The 16853-nt window shown below is 47.3% G+C and overlaps 1 protein-coding gene across 7 annotated transcripts in view; it reads left to right on the forward strand.

Annotated features, from left to right (window-relative positions):
* The window catches only part of DLG3 (discs large MAGUK scaffold protein 3), a 1834707-nt gene that overhangs the window by 1580309 nt on the left and 237545 nt on the right, over positions 1-16853 (forward strand). The window lies entirely within an intron of this gene.

Raw genomic sequence — 16853 nt, forward strand, 5'->3', positions numbered from 1 at the left:
AATGTTAAACAGGGGCCAAACGGTTATATTACAGGCCATGTGAAAGAACTGTCGACGTTTCGACCAGTCTTGTGTGATGGGGGAAATTTCTTACTCCGCATGCGGGTCTTCATCAGGACATAAAGACAACCGCGGTTGCATACTGGACAATCCATAACAATATGTTGTCCAAGTTGATTGGATTAAATCCTATTCACAGAAACCGTAAATGGGTGGTTTCAACACAGGAGTGATTGGGCTCCCTAAAGTGTTTCCGAAAATTCCTCCCAAAATTCAATGAGGTAAGAAAATATCAGTTGAGATCATCATTTCTCTATGTAATTGAATAACCTATTATATAAGCTTTTGGATTGAAAGTTCTAGCGTTTTGCTGGCTTGAAAAAGGCACGTCTGGACCAATTGTTTAAACTGATGGCAGAGACACAGCAAATTTCACAATATTCTGCGGACCGGACACGACACTCTCTAGTCTAGGTGGAGCAATTGCTTCAAATGTGGCACATCGTCGCCATGCTTGGCTGAAGTCAACAGGATTTTCAGGGGATGTTCAGGCATTCCTTGTAGGCATGCCCTTCAATGGCACTTTCCTGTTTAGTAAATGGGAAGATTGGGCGCTCAAGTGACTTAAGGACAGCAGGGCCATCACCCAGTCTTTTTGGGCTCTCCACGGCCTATTGCCAGCCCTATTCTGCCTTTCACCCCTTCTGTGGCTATGGTAGGTGCTACCATGGCCAGCTGACTCCCCAGTCCTTTTGAGGCGCGGTTTCCACAAGCCTCTTGGGATACAAGGCTAGAGATCTGCCCAGTTCACCCCAGCCCCACGGCAGCCGCCGCCCCCAAACCCGTTTAATATGCCACATCACGGTCATGGTCAACTTGGCGGCAGAATCCAGCACCACATGCCCCGACGGTGGTCTATAAACCCGGACAAATGGGTGCTCCAAATTGTTCAGTGGCGTTATGCCCTTCCATTCATGGATGGTCCACCACCATCATCCGATACACTGATTGGGGCCCGCCTCTCCCTGTTGCATCAGGAAGTACAGGCTCTTCTGTTCGAAGGATCCAACAAAAGGTTGCCAACTTCAGAAGTAGGCAGTGATTGCTATTCCATTACTGTCTTGTTACATCTGCCTAATACTAGATTTAACACTCTCTCAACTACTTCTTGAACAAGCATTTGCAATGCAGTTGGTCTCGCATTCATGAGAGTTTGAGCTATTGATATTGTAAATTACAATGCTTTTTTTTGTTTTGAAAACCTGCAAGCAGTGCTTCTCGTAAGCAACAAGGTTTTAAAAACACATAAATAAAAGGCACTGTTATTTATAAAGCAGATAAATGAAACTCTTGCAAATGCAAGACCGATTGCATTGCAAATGCTTGTTGAGCTCTGAGACGGAGGGAACAGTCTACACAGCCAGAGGGTGCCCTCAGAAACCAGCAAAAATATGGGCAAACTACAGAGGCATTATTATCATGAAGAGACAGTTTAACAATACAAGTGTAGACCTCTACATCCGGACATACATAGGATTGGGGATGCCATTTAGGAATTTTACATAACTGTGCATGCAACGACGAAGTGGGGTGTGGAAGGGCTAGGATTGTATTTTTAATGTGTTATATCTTTTGTATCTCATGCAAAATTCAATAAAATGTGTTATAAAAAAGATTGGGGAAACTTAGCGACGTATTGCATTAAATTGGGAGAAAGGCATTGTTATATAGGGGAGCATGTATATATCATACAAAACACTGCGTTGTGATCCAAGCTACTACCACCCAGTGAACGATAACAAGTAATATGTAATACTAGAGCCACAGACTAAAGAGCCTCTAGTAATCTGGAAAGTACCTTCACTTTATACAGACCACAAGGACTTGCCATGCTTTCAGATTCTCCGCTGCCTCCTCCCGGCCCTGTGCTCGGGAGCTTCATCGTCGCAGTTAAACTCTGGTTCGTAGTCCGCCATGTTGCCGTCTTGTGTACACACAACTGCTTGCTGAACCACCATTCACATCTGAACCATTAACCTTTTCTCTCTACTGAACTGTCCTGCCTGCAGAGATTCAAAACAAGAAAAAAGATTGGGGGGAGAACAGGCAAGAACTAAAGAACTGAAACGACAGCCAAAGCGGCAAGCTTACTTTTGTTTGCTACAATCCTCTTCCCAAAGACTAGGTTCGAAGGCCTTTTTAAGATAACATTGTTTAAAGATTTACAATGTTATCCTCTCGTTTATTTATATAGTGCTCTATTTTATGATCAGTGTATAGTTTCAAGTTTCCTAACTAATTGTGGCTGTGAAAAATCCAGCATACAGCCACCTATTGTTAGTGTGTGTGTGTGTGTGTGTGTGTGTGTGTGTGTGTGTGTGTGTGTATATATGTATATGTATGTATGTATGTATATAAATTCACTGAAAAAACCATAGGTTTCACACGTTATAGTTAGCTGTACATTTCACTCGTAAAAAACCAATGAAATTCCCCCGTTATAGTTAGTGCAGGCAACTATAACTCACGCGACCGCAATCCTCTGCTGATGCTAATACTGTATTTAGACACTTATTTGCCCATGTCTTCTTCCATTAAATTTTAGCTATACATATATTACAAATATTTTTTTTTCATAAAGACACATATGTCATCAGCAGAAGATTGCGGTCGCGTGAGTTATAGTTGCCTGCACTAACTATAACGGGGGAATTTCATTGGTTTTTTACGAGTGAAATGTACAGCTAACTATAACGTGTGTGAAACCTATGGTTTTTTCAGTGAATTTGTACGGTTTGCTAAATGCTAAGTTACTTTACGCCATTCGTGGCGTGCGCGCCCAGTTAACGCAGTTCGTTCCGTGCGCGCCCACTTTACGCAGTTAGTGCCGTGCACGCACGGTGGTCACGCGGTGTGCTGCGTGCACCGCGTGCCCACGTTATGCGGGATGGGCCATGTACGCTCGATGCGCTTCGCGCACCGTGCGCACATGGGGGACATATTATGCGCGTCTTTGTGAAATGTATTCTTTATTAATTTCAAAACTGTTACATACCATGCACATATGGTGCCTTCCGGGCACCATTTGCACACGGGGTGGGGAGAGTGTGGATAATTTTTTTTTTTTTTTTAAATTTTACCGTACGCGTACGGTAAGCGTAATAGGCGAATTTTTTTTTGGGCTTGGGGGTTGTTTGGGGTCCCCTATATCAATGCTGGGTGGTTAGGATCTCAAGAAACTGCCCCTTTAGACATTTTTTGGCTTCATTTTTGCTGCCCAACTCGGAGAGCGAGAGAGAAAATGGCGGCCGCCGCTTCCTGGTTTCGACCGATTCAAATGTTTACTAAGATCTAAGAGCCAATCAAAATCGCGCTCGCGCACGCCACCGTACGCGTACGGTAAGCGCACCGTAAGCGCACCGTAAGCTGGCTCAGATATATATATTGATTTAAAGGCTATTTTCTCAGAATCTACTGAACAGATTTACACCAAACCTACAAAAGGCACTTCCTTGACCTGAGGACTACCTCTCTGCCAAATTTCTAGTAATTCTGTTCAGCCGTTCGGGCTGTAGCTGTGTCTAAAGGTCCTATGGAAAAATCCATGGGAAAAACGCGTTTTGGGACCCCCCTTTTATCTCAGCCCCCGCTTGACGAATCCCCCCGAGACTTTCAGGGTAGGAGCGGAGCGTAGCGCCCCACCTATTTTGAAAAATTTGCGAGGATTCGTCGACCGGCGCCAAAGTTATTCAAAATAGAATGTTGCGGATTTCCTATGGTAAGAGGGTCCTAACTATAACTACCTACTGGCGACCGCCAGTAGGTAATGTATGTATATATGTATATGTATGTGTATATATATGTATGTATATATATGTATATAGATGTGTATATAGCCAAGAGCTGGCTAGCTCGAAACGCGTCTTCTTTTTTGCCCAAAAATAAATTCTTTTTCCGAAAAACGGGATTGGTGTGGCTCGTACTTCTTGGAATCAAGGAATTTCCTGTTTGAGATATATATATATATATATATATATAGATATATATCATAATATTCTACTGAAAAAACCATAGGTTTCAGGGGTGTTATAGTTAGTATTACTAACTATAACTCGCGCGCCCGCAATCCACTGCTGATGATGTCACATATTGCATCATTCATGACATGGTCAGTGACATCACTGATCAGTTGCGGTCCCCGGGGCTTGGGGGGGCCTTTGAGCCCCCCCCCACCCATGGATATTGAAGCCCCGGGGGAGCCCCCGTACATAATTTTACAAAGCCCCGGGGGTGGCGTTCCCCGGGGCTGGTGGGCCCCCTCTGGGCCCCCATTCACATTATGTTGCCCCCAGGACTTGGCCCCCCGGGGGCTAATTGCCAACGAAACGCGCGAAACCGTGCTTCGTGTTTTTTTTTTTTTAATAGTCCGTGTCCGCGCACCCTGCGCTCACTTCCAGTTTTTAAAAAACATTTGGGGCCCAGGTGGTCCTTGTGGGACCCCTAAGCAGGCCTAGGGGGTCAGGGTGTTTCTACCCTGCCCCCTTTTTGCGTTTTGCGCACTTTTTTCAAGGATTTCTTGGGCCCCTTTTCTACCGAGGCACAAAATGGCTGCCAACACTTCCTGGTTTGGAGTGTTGACAGCCAATTGACAGCCAATTAACATTCAGCTCGTGATCGGGAGGGTGCGCTCAGGGTGCGCGGATCCACCGCGCCCATAGATAAATATGTGATTTTACTTTTGATTTTCTCAGGAACTACGAAACGGATTTACACCATTTAACCAAAAGGCACGACTCTGAACCAAGGGCTACCTTTTTGCCAAATTTGGTGTAATTCCGTTCAGCAGTTCGGGCTGTAGCTGCGACTAAAGGTTCCTACGGAAAATTGCATGGGGAAAACACGTTTTTGGACCCCCTTTTTTCTCGGCCCCTGGTTGACGAATCACCCCAAGACTTTCAGGATAGGAGCGGACCGGAGCTTGCCAAAAGATTTGAAACTTTCGCGAAGATTCGTCAACCAGCGCCAAAGTTATTGGGAATAGAATGTTGCGGATTTCCTATGGAAAATAGGTCCTAACTAGGTAAAATACGCCAGTAGGTAAAATACATTTATTTTTCCTCCAAGAGCACTCTCCGAACCTCCACACTGGCGAACAGAGAGAAACTGACCCAGATAGATATGGCTGGTAAGATGTTTTATTGTCGTCCTCACTCCGTGACGCATTTCGAGCACCTTGTGCCCTTGTTCACACATAGAGAACACTATCCGCCATTACAACTTTAAATGCTGGGTGTCCACCCCCTGTGTCACATGACCAGTGTAATGGAAGAAATACTTGGGTGCAGGCACATACCGTGCTATACACTACTATTCAATGTGATCGCACATAGAAGGAAACCTATCAAGTATTATGGGTTGACAATAATATTCATTGCAATTTGAAAAGAAATGCTAATAAATATATCTGAACAGCAAGTGCTGAGTGCTCCTAAAATATCTATCTAAAAACCGTGCTGGACTAATTTTTAAAAAAAACATGGATCTAAAAAATACCGAGATTTAAAATCTTGTTGACACCCCACATCTATAGTGATGGCGACTAAAAGCAGTGTATTTAGGTACTATTAAAGTGCATAAAGATATCTATACAAAAAGGAAGATATAAAAAGATGTGAAGGATGATGCCTTATTGGAATTGATATAGTGTAAAAACAAATTCATACAGTTGTTCCTAATTACACAAGATTGATAGAAGGAAACTTAATTTGATCGTTGTTACATATCATAAAAAATTGTGCACATCTTCAGTAGTATTAAGTCCATTCGGTGCCTTACTGTCTAAATCTAAAATGGTATGTGTTTCCAGTTGTCTAAGAAGTTTCTCCCTATTGCCCCCTCTTCTAAGTGGTGCAATGTCATTAATAACGTAGTAAGTGAGGCAACCAAACTCATTGTCATTTGCTGCTTTAAAGTGTCTTGCAACAGGATAAGAGTTATCATTATTTACTATTGCTCTGAGATGGTACAGAATCCAGACATGCACCTGCATCTTGGTACTCCCAACATAACGCAAGCCGCAGGTGCACGTCAGGACAAATACAGCAAACTTAGTCCTGCAGTTGTAACTGCCTTTAATAGCCACATTTTCCTCCGAAAATGGAGTAGTAAAATGCGTGGTGTTGGTGCCAAACTTGCAGGCACGGCATGAGGAGCATTTATAAAAACCTTGCCTCGGTTTAAGCCATGTACCTGCTGTACTCCATTCTGGGCTATTTCTGACTAGTTGGCTCCTCATAGACTTGGTTTGCCTATATGTGATGATAGGTGATTCTGGGAGTCTAGTTCCTTTCTTGACTACTATAGGTGGTAATGAGGCGGGGGGTGGTTCTTCCATGTTGTTGTCACCACTCTCCGCCTCCTTAGTTTGTAACAAAGTCTCTCTTGGCCTTTCTTGTGCTTTAGCTATAGCTTTGGTTAGCACCTTTTCACTATAACACCTCAATCTCAGCCTTTTCAAACTTTCTTGTGTGCATCTTTCAAATTCTTGTGGTGTACTGTTGATGCGTTTGAGTCTGAGTATCTCGCCATAGGGTATACTTTCAATAAGGTGTTTTGGGTGCCTACTACTGGCATGCAATGTGCGGTTTCCTGCTGTGGCTTTTCTAAATAGAGTAGTCTCCAATTTATTATCCTTGACTAAAACCTGTACATCTAAAAATTCAATGTTGGTGCTACTAATGCTAGAGGTGAAGTTGAGGTTACTAGAGTTGACGTTTAAAGTTGTAATAAAATCCTTCGCACTATCCTCATCCCCCTTCCATACGTTGAATACATTGTCTATATATCGTAGCCAATGCAACACATGATGCACATGGTGGATTTTTTTTTTAGGACCTGTTCCTCCCACCAGCCAACATGCAAGCATGCATAACTGGGGAAGAAACAGGATCCCATAGCCACGCCCCTAATGTGCTTCAGGGTCTCTTTACCAAACAAGAAAAAATGATTGTGTAAAATATATATGTGTGTGTGTGTATATATATGTGTGTGTGTGTGTGTGTGTATATATATGTGTCTGTGTGTATATATAATATATATATATATATATATATATATATATATATATATATATATATATATATATATATATATATGTGTTCGAGGCATATGAGCTGCATAGATTGCCATCTGGTGTTGGGCCCGGATGTTTGCCGTTTGTTTTTCCTCTTGGAAAGTCTTTGGAAGTCACGAGGTCGGTGACTCCTCCTCTGTATCGTATTGCGCATGGGCTTCGGCTCCATCCTCAGATTGTTTTTTTCCGCCATCGGGCTCGAATGTAATACTTCGCGCTCTGGTTCTGAACATTTCCAGTTCGACGATCGCAGCGGAATCCTCGCTCATCGCGGTATTGTTCAGATCCAGATCTTCTCAATCATCGACACATCTTCGATTCCAGTCGTCGGCGGCGGCCTTCGGGCCTACCCAAGCTCCGGTCCCGGCTGATGGAAAGAACTCCTTTCAAAAAGTGCCCTCGATGCGGGTCCAAATTCCCCCACACCGATCTTCATGAAGTGTGCAACCTCTGCCTCTCCCCTGAACACGAGGCTCGACACTGTCCGGCCTGCAAGTCTTTCAGATCGAAAAAGACTATTCGAGATCGAAGGGCCAGACGAAACATGGCGCACTCCTCGACCTCCGTTCCAGTCGACATCTTCGGGGACGTCGTCGAAGATCCAGGATAGCAGCACAACGAAGAGGACCTCGTCAGTGCTTCCGAAGCCGACGACTCGGATGTGGACGACATCACCCCGGCGCAGAGGGTCGTGAGTACTATAGCCCCTCCCGCACCCGTGCTGACACCCAAAAAGGCTTCGGTCACGCCTTCGCCTCCGGGCCTAGGCAAGACCAGAGACACTGCTTCAAACAACCCACCTTCGGGCCCGGTGAAGAAGCCAAATAAGCCTTCCTGCAGCTCGGGCTCGAGCCGGCCCTCCAGCGGTGTCGAAAAACACACTTCGGCACCGAAAAAGAGATCGGCCTCTACCTCGACACCGAGCTCTGCACCAAAGTCCTCGGTGTCGAAACCCGGCCTTTCGGTACCGACCAAACCCCATAAGGCCCTCGGCACCGACACTTCTACGCCGAAGCCCACCTCAGCGCCGACCAAAAAATCGGAGGTTCCTAAACCCAGTGCTAAACACCGCACAGACAAGCCTAAAAAGTCATCGCCCCGAAACCTTCGGCGCCGACGGAACAAACATTGTCACAGGAACGGTTTACACCGGATCCCTTGCAAAAGACTCTTACCAATGATCCAAAAACTGGACATTTGGCGCTCTCTTCTAAAAAGAGACATTTGGACAAACCTGCTGCGCCTCCACCTCCAAAGAGGAAGGACTCTGCTACCTCCCCTTTCAGAATGCCTTCCCCACCTCCTCCACCCTCTCCACCTCTCCCCCCTCCGCCTTCTCCACCCCCACCTCATCGCTCCCCGACCCAGTCTCCGGACCATGATGATCAGGGGGACCCAGGGGATGTGCCCCAAGACCCCACCCCTACAGGATCCCCAGACCCATGGGACAACTACAATAATCCAGACATTCCAGAAGTCCCACAAGATGACCTTTACCCTTCCAGGCCATCTCCACCGGAAGACTCATTAGGTTTCCACCACCTACTTCAGAGGGCGGCACATTATCACAGGGTAGAGCTACACACTGACCCAGTAGAGGAGGATTTCCTCCTCGACACCTTTGATACCGCACATAGGTCTACCTCCATACTACCTATGCTCAAGGGGGTGATGAAACATGCGCCAGAGGTTTTTAAGGACCCAGTCAGGGCTACGGTCATTAACCCACGCATAGAGAAAGTACAAAGCTGCCCCCACAGATCCTGCCTATATCAAAGGGCCAGTGCCACTGGATTCCCTAGTGGTTTCCACTGCACGGAAGAGGTCAAACTCCCAGGCGTCAGGCGAAGCACCACCACCTGACAAGGAGTCAAAGCTACTGGACGCGTCAGGAAAGCGCACTGCGTCACAGGCAGCCAATATATGGCGTATCGCCAACACTCAAGCGCTATTGGCCAGATACTATAGAGCGCATTATGATGAATTAGAAACCATAATGCACCACCTCCCAGAAAGCTACAAAAATAGGGCCAATGAATTAATTCAAGAGGGTAAGACTATTCGTAACACCTCCATACGCTGTGCCTTAGACGCAGCAGACACAGCCTCCAGGGCCATTAACACTAGCGTCCTCCTCCGTCGCCATGATTGGCTGAGAGGATCAGGCTTGAAACCTGAGGTACAGGCCTCCATCTTAAATCATCCCTTTGACCAAGAACACTTATTCGGCCCAAAGGTGGATGAGGCCCTCGAGAAAATGAAGGACACAGATACGGCGATATCTATGGGAGCCCTGCAGTCACACCCTCCTAGGCGCTCCTTTCGCCGTTCTTCCTTTTGGGGTACGGCTAGAGGCTACTCCTTAGATAGCGCCTCCACTTCCTACAAATCCTGCTCAGTCCACCTTCACAAGGTGTTATCAAAGAGGCGGCTATAGGGGCAATAACAATAAAGGCAGAGGCAAAACAAATACCGCCCGCTCTGCCACACTACCTACCCAATGATTTCCTCCCGCTCCCTCCAGACCATCCCACTCCGGTCGGGGGCAGGCTACAAAATTTCCTTCAGGTCTGGGAGACAATCACCTCAGACAAATGGGTGACCCAAATTATTCGCTCAGGGTATTGCCTAGAATTGACATCTACCCCCCCAAACATTCCACCCAGGCACCGCCCAATGTCACAAGAACATTCCATATTATTAAAACAAGAGGTAATCTCCCCTCCTACAAAAACAGGCAATAGAACAAGTTCCCGCCAATCAGAAAAATGTAGGGGTCTACTCCCTATATTTTCTAATACCAAAAAGAGACGAGACTCTACGACCTATTCTAGATCTCCGGCCTCTAAACACATACATACATTCGGACCATTTTCACATGGTAACACTTTAGCAGGTGCTTCCGCTCCTCTCCCAGAACGACTTTCTCACCACACTGGACTTGAAAGACGCATACTTTCACATTCCGGTACACCATGCTCACAGAAAGTACCTCAGATTTGTAGTGGACGGGCAACACTACCAGTTCAAGGTGCTCCCATTCGGGGTCACAACAGCACCAAGGGTATTCACCAAGTGCCTAGCGGTAGTGGCGGCACACCTCAGAAGACAGCACATTCACGTCTTCCCATATTTAGACGACTGGCTGATAAAAGCCATGTCCTACTACAACCAATGTGTACACCACACCACCACTACAATCCACCTACTTCACCAGCTAGGCTTCACGGTGAACCACCAAAAGTCCCAGCTAACACCATCCCACATAAAGCAATACCTCGGTGCCACCATAGACACCTCAAAAGCCATAGCCTACCCCAATCCTGCCAGGATTGCAAGCATTCAGGCTTTGCGTCAAAGGTTCATACCTCAACACTCTTCCAGCAAGAGTGTTTATGCAACGGTTAGGGATGATGGCCTCTTGCATTTTCATAGTGCCTCACTCAAGACTCCAGATGCGTCCACTCCAAGCGCGCCAATGGAACCAGGCCCAGGGACAACTGACAGATCTGGTGTTGGTGGACGGTCGCACCCATCGCTCTGCAGTGGTGGAACACCACAAATCTTTCCAGAGGTCGACAGTTCCTGGACCCGGTTCCACAAATAATACTAACAGACGCATCGCTCTCCGGCTGGGGAGCTCATCTACTACACCTCACAGTGCAGGGCACATGGACGCCGCAGCAAAAGTTACTCCATATCAACCATCTGGAGTTACTGGCAATCTTTCTAGCCCTAAAATCCTTTCAAACACAGATTTTAGGCAAGGCAGTCCTCATTCGCACAGACAACATGACAGCCATGTACTACATTCAAAAACAAGGTGGCACACACTCTCCACAGCTCTCTCAATTAGCACAGAGCATATGGAGATGGGCAATTCCACACAAAATCTTTCTCCTAGCACAACATGTCCCAGGAGTCCAAAACACCATGGCAGATCTGCTCAGCAGACAAACGCAGCAGATCCACGAGTGGGAACTTCACCCACAGGTTTTTCACCCGTTCTTTCAGACGTGGGGGGCATCCACCGATAGACCTCTTCGCCACCCACGAAAACAAAAAATGCCCAAGCTTCACCACCAGATACCCACACCCATTGTCCAAAGGCAATGCGATATGGATGAACTGGTCAGGCAAATTTCCGTATGCCTTTCCACCTCTCCCACTAATTCCATTAGTGGTGCGAAAGCTACAACAGCATTCCCTCACGCTGATCCTAGTAGCTCCAACATGGGCCAGACAACCGTGGTACACCACGCTGCTGGAACTCTCGGTAGTACCACACCAAAAGCTACTCTTCTCACCATGCCTCCTAACCCAGAACCATGGAGAGATCAGGCACCCGGACCCAGCTCAGCTCAACCTTGCGATCTGGCTCCTGAGATCCTAGAATTCGGATACCTTAACCTTCCCCCTGACTGTATGAACGTCATCAGAGAAACTATACACCCCACCACTAGAGCCTGCTACGCTGCCAAGTGCAAAAGATTTGTTGTTTATTGCCATAACACAATCAATCCTCTAGACACATCTATACAGCACATCATATGCTACTTGCTCCATCTACAAAGGTGTAACCTAGCATATACATCCATTCGGCTACACCTCGCAGCAATTGCCGCTTACCTACAAAACAGACAGCACCTATCACTTTTCAGAGTGCCTGCCATTAAAGCCTTCATGGAAGGCCTCAATCGAATAATTCCCCCCAGAGTACCACCCTCACCTGTGTGGAACTTAAATATAGTTCTCACAAGGCTAATGGGACCGCCCTTCGAACCTTTGCATAAATGCGAACTGCAATTTCTCACATGGAAAACAGCTTTTCTTGTAGCCATCACTTCCCTTAGAAGGGTCAGTGAGATACAAGCACTTACTATACAAGAACCTTTTCTCCAAATGCACCAGAACAAGGTCTTTCTCCGTACCAATCCAAAATTCCTACCCAAAGTAGTTTCCCCCTTTCATGTAAACCAATCGGTAAAATTACCGGTATTTTTCTCACAACCTCAAACTGTTGCAGAAAGGGCTCTGCACACGTTAGATGTTAAGCGGGCATTACTTTACTATATCCAGAGAACACAACCTTTCAGAAAGACCAAACAACTATTTGTCTCTTTCTCACCACCACACAAAGGTAACCCCATCTCAAAATCAGGGATAGCTAGGTGGATTGTAAAATGCATACAGATTTGCCATCACAAAGCAAAACGAACGCTATCTGTTCCCCCTAAAGCCCACTCTACACGAAAGATAGGGGCTTCTATGGCGTTTCTAGGGAACATCCCATTAGATATCTGCAAAGCAGCTACATGGTCAACACCGCACACTTTTTTACTAAACATTACTGTGTAGATGTGCAAACCAAGCAACAATCTAGTGTGGGCCAGGCTGTACTAAAAACACTATTTCAAACCACTGCAACAGATACTGGTGGTCGCTGCTAAGGTTGGGAACTGCTATTTAATCTATGCAAAAGTGTGTAATCTGCAGCTCATATGCCTCAAACGGAATATGCTACTTACCAGTATGCATCTGTTCTTGGCATGTAGAGCTGTAGATCTACACACGCCCACCCGCCTCCCCGGCTACCTGTATCTGTTCCAGTCTATCTTATTTAGATACAACACACATGGGTTTCTTCACTGTTATTACTACGCTCCATCTTTCCCTGCTGGCGAAAAACAATCTGAGGATGGAGCCGAAGCCCATGCGCAATACGATACAGAGGAGGAGTCACCGACCTCGTGACTTCCAAAGACTTTCCAAGAGGAAAAACAAACTGCAAACATCCGGGCCCAACACCAGATGGCGATCTATGCAAAAGTGTGTAGATCTGCAGCTCTACATGCCAAGAACAGATGCATACTGGTAAGTAGCATATTATATGTATATGTGTGTGTGTGTGTGTGTGTGTGTGTGTGTGTGTGTGTGTGTGTGTGTGTGTGTGTGTGTGTGTGTGTGTATATATATATATATATATATATGTGTGTGTGTGTATCAGCCCTAAACCAAACCTACTACAGAGTCCACGATGGCTACTACAGTAACCAGTATGACCTTGATAATTTGCCGACCCACTTATCAATAAAAATAAATTTGGCAAAAAACATGCTTCAAAACTATATAAATATTCACAAACACACAGAACAGCCGGTTTTGGTTTATTATCGAATTTGTTCCTGTCTGTTGCACACTAGCTGCCAGTAGATGGCGCATCCGTTACAGGAGGCCACGCTCCCTCCTCTCGCCAGTGCCATGCACTTATTAGAGGGGAGACTAGCAGCCTGTAGCAGACAGAGCTCCGTGTTTTCATCTCTTCAGGTGTGTGATTGCGTGCCTGTTGGCTTCTAACGATAGATCACTACAGAGGTAGCTACAGGCACTGATAGTGTGACGTGGTTCCAGGAGAGCAGGAGTCGGGTGTGGCTGGGGGGCGGTGAGTTAGGTGTTGTTTGGGGGGATGGGGGGGCTGAGTGTTTAAGCTGTCCTGGATGTCTGCGATCTTGCGTTGAAAGAACTTGGCTAGGGAGTCGCAGAGGTCTTGCGACGGCAGGATGTCATTGGAGCTGGGGTTGGCGAGCTCCTTCACGATGTTGAAGAGCTCTTTGCTGTTGTGCACGTTGTTGTTGATGCGATCCTTGAAGGAGGTCTTTTTAGCGGTTCGAATGAGTTGGTGGTGCTTGCAGGTGGCGTTCTTGATGGCAGCGTGGTTGTCCGGTGTCTGTTTGTGGCACCATTTCTTCTCAAGTCTTCGGCAGGTCTGCTTGGATGCCTGGAGGTCAGTGGTGAACCAGCTGGCCTTTCTTTTTGTGCATCAGTTTGAGGGTTTCTTGATCGGGGCAAGAGTGTTGGTGCGGTTGATCCATTTCCTGAGGTTGTGGGCGGCTGTGTCAGTGGGGTCGGTTTTTGGGTCTTGGGCGAGGGTGGTGATTAGCTGGTATTCGATTACCTTGTTCCAGCTGTGGTGGGGGATTCGTTGAGTGTGGTTGTGCGCGGTGCGTTTCCTGAAGGAGAAGTGGATGCAGCGGTGGTCGGTCCAGTGGAGTTCGGTGGTTTGGCTGAAGGTGACGTGTTTGCTGGCCGAGAAGATGGGGTCGAGCAGGCGTCCGGCAGAGTGAGTGAGTGGGTGGGTGGGTGTCGTGATCAGCTGTTTGAGTCCGAGGTTGTCGAGCAGGGTGGTGAGTTGCTGTTGTTGTTCTCGAGGTGGAAGTTCAGGTCTCTGAGGAGGATGTAGTCTGGGCAGGGCGTGTGAGCTGACGACGTCTGTGATGAAGTCGCTAAACTGTGGCCAGGGTCCGGGGGGGTTTGTAGAGGAGGGTTCCTCTTAAGGTAGTGTTGGCATCGATGTGGACCTGGAAGTGCAGGTGTTCGGCGGTGCTGAGGGTGTTTTCGGTGCTGGTCGAGATTCTGAGGGTACTCCTGTGGACGATAGAGATTCCTCCTCCCGGTCTGTTGGCGCGGTCCCTGCGGGTGATCTTGTAGCCGTCCGGGATGGTTTGGCAATGTCGGGTGCCAATGAGGCGTTCATCCAGGTCTCCGTCAGGAAGGTGAGGTCCGGGGAGGATGAGTCGAGTAGGTCCCAGAATTAGACGGCGTGCTTGTGGATGGAGCAGTTAATATGCATCTGAGATGGTTGCGACCTGCCCTGGTGGGTGGGGCAGGACGAGCAGGTGTTAGGTGGCTGGGGAAGCTACAGCTCAGGCAGGAGAAGGGTCAGTGAGTGAGCTTTGGGGTGGCCTGGAAGCAGGTGGATCATCGTCCGGTGTTGAGTTTGTGGAAGATGTTGGCATCGTGGCTCTCGCGGGGGCCAGGGTGTCTGGTGCTGGGCGCGGTCCAAGCGCGTACGGGCGCATATGGGCTTGCCTTAGGCTCGCAGCGGCAGCCATTAATAAGGGGAGGTGGGAGGGAGGAGCAGCTGGGAGGTGGGTGCGGGGAGCGATTGGGCGAGCGGGGGGGGGGCGGGGCCACAGGGGCGGCGGGAAGGGAAAGTGGCAGAAATGCCAAAGTCAAGAGTCCCAGAAAGGAGCAGTAAGCAAATAGAGAGAGAAATACAGTGAAAGTGAAATACAGTGAAAAAGTGAAGTGATAAAAACGGCAGACAGGCAGCAGGGGAAAAATACAGAGGAATGGCACTAACTCTCTGCAGCAGCGAGGGACGTAAACGTGTGCACAATCGGGTGGAGCTGTGCGGCGTGGGGAGTGACCTGCCTGGAGACATTTTATTATCTTTGCCCCATAGGACTCTACCAGCGTTGCTAAAGGGAACCTGTATAGATTAAAAAGTGTAGGGCTAAGACATGAACCCTGAGGGACTCTAACTTGTAGACTAGGCAAGGGGGATGAAAACAGAAGAGTCCAGATCACCTGCTCGCTCTCCTCCTATCACCTTATCTGGTAGACACTTTATCTAGCCACAGATTCCTTACCTTAGAATATTCCCCAGGCATCAGAGTGGATCAGGAAAATTACTAGCACCTTATATGGTAGAGACTATTTAGCCACAGGTTCCTTACGGACTCTCCTAGCCGCCTTGCTTCTACCAACCATTTTTTTGCCTAGAAAGTTGCCTGTAGGTCCCTAGTATCTGCACATTGGTCCATTAGCCCTCTTTCGTGACTCCATGCTTCTGGATCAGAAATGTCCCAAAGGAAACTGATGTCAACTAGCTGGCGTGGTACCTATATAATGGGCACCGCGCACGTCATTTCTGGTGTAGTCGCCGCCGACATGGACGAAGTCAACACCAACTACCGGCTTGCAGAGCTACTGATCAAGATTTTCCTGATCCACTCTGATGCCTGGGGAATATTCTAAGGTAAGGAATCTGTGGCTAGATAAAGTGTTTACCAGATAAGGTGATTCTGAAGGTAAGTAACTTGTTGATTATGACAAGTCTTACAATGTGCAGAGAGGGTATGTGAATGTGCTTTGGGTGGGTGACCAGATTAGATGGGGCTCCAAATTTTAGGTTGAGGCTTCGACAGCGCATGCGCTTTCGCTTGCAAGACATATTGATTACAATAAATGGCTTGAAGCCTACATATTACTTACCACTCATTGACTTCGGTGTTACTCTGCTTTGCTGACTCCTAATTGGCCAGTGCATGCCAAGCGTCACTTCCTTCCCTTTCTGTGGAGCATGGACCAAGCAGATTTTTTCAGTTTCATTAGTCCCTGTTCGTACTGTGATTGAGGTGCTATTTCTTCTTTCCTACCTACCAGTCCCCCTCATGCGTTGGCGTTTTTCACCTCCCAGCCACCTTTTCTTTGTGTTGCTGCCATGCTGTCTGGTGCTTCCTCAGGTCCTCCCTCATGTTGTTCCAACCCTATCCATTGTTGCTGCGTACTTCCCTCCTCCCCCAGACCTCCCTTGTGTGGCTTGCCCCCCACGCGCGGGTTGCGGTGCATCATGGCTTAAAACAAAATTGCATTGACATGGTCAATGCTGGCTGTGTTATAGCGCTTTTCTTGCTGGACTTGAAACTCAAGCTGAAGTGCAACATGTCTAAAAAAAACATTGACAAAGCCATTAGATCTTGAATAGGGGAGACCTGTTGGCGTTACAAAACCTTCTTTTAGTTTGTCCTTTGCTGAAATAGCTGCTGTCATGTAGGCAAAAGGAAATCGGTAAGAATGTATTTGAACAGAAATGGAAATGACGACCATTTGGAATGCCATGCTAAAGTTGTAGACCAGCTCTTTTAAAGTTTGGCAG

This window comes from Triturus cristatus, chromosome 5_2, assembly GCF_964204655.1.
Source record: "Triturus cristatus chromosome 5_2, aTriCri1.1, whole genome shotgun sequence".
Lineage (NCBI taxonomy): Eukaryota > Metazoa > Chordata > Amphibia > Caudata > Salamandridae > Triturus > Triturus cristatus.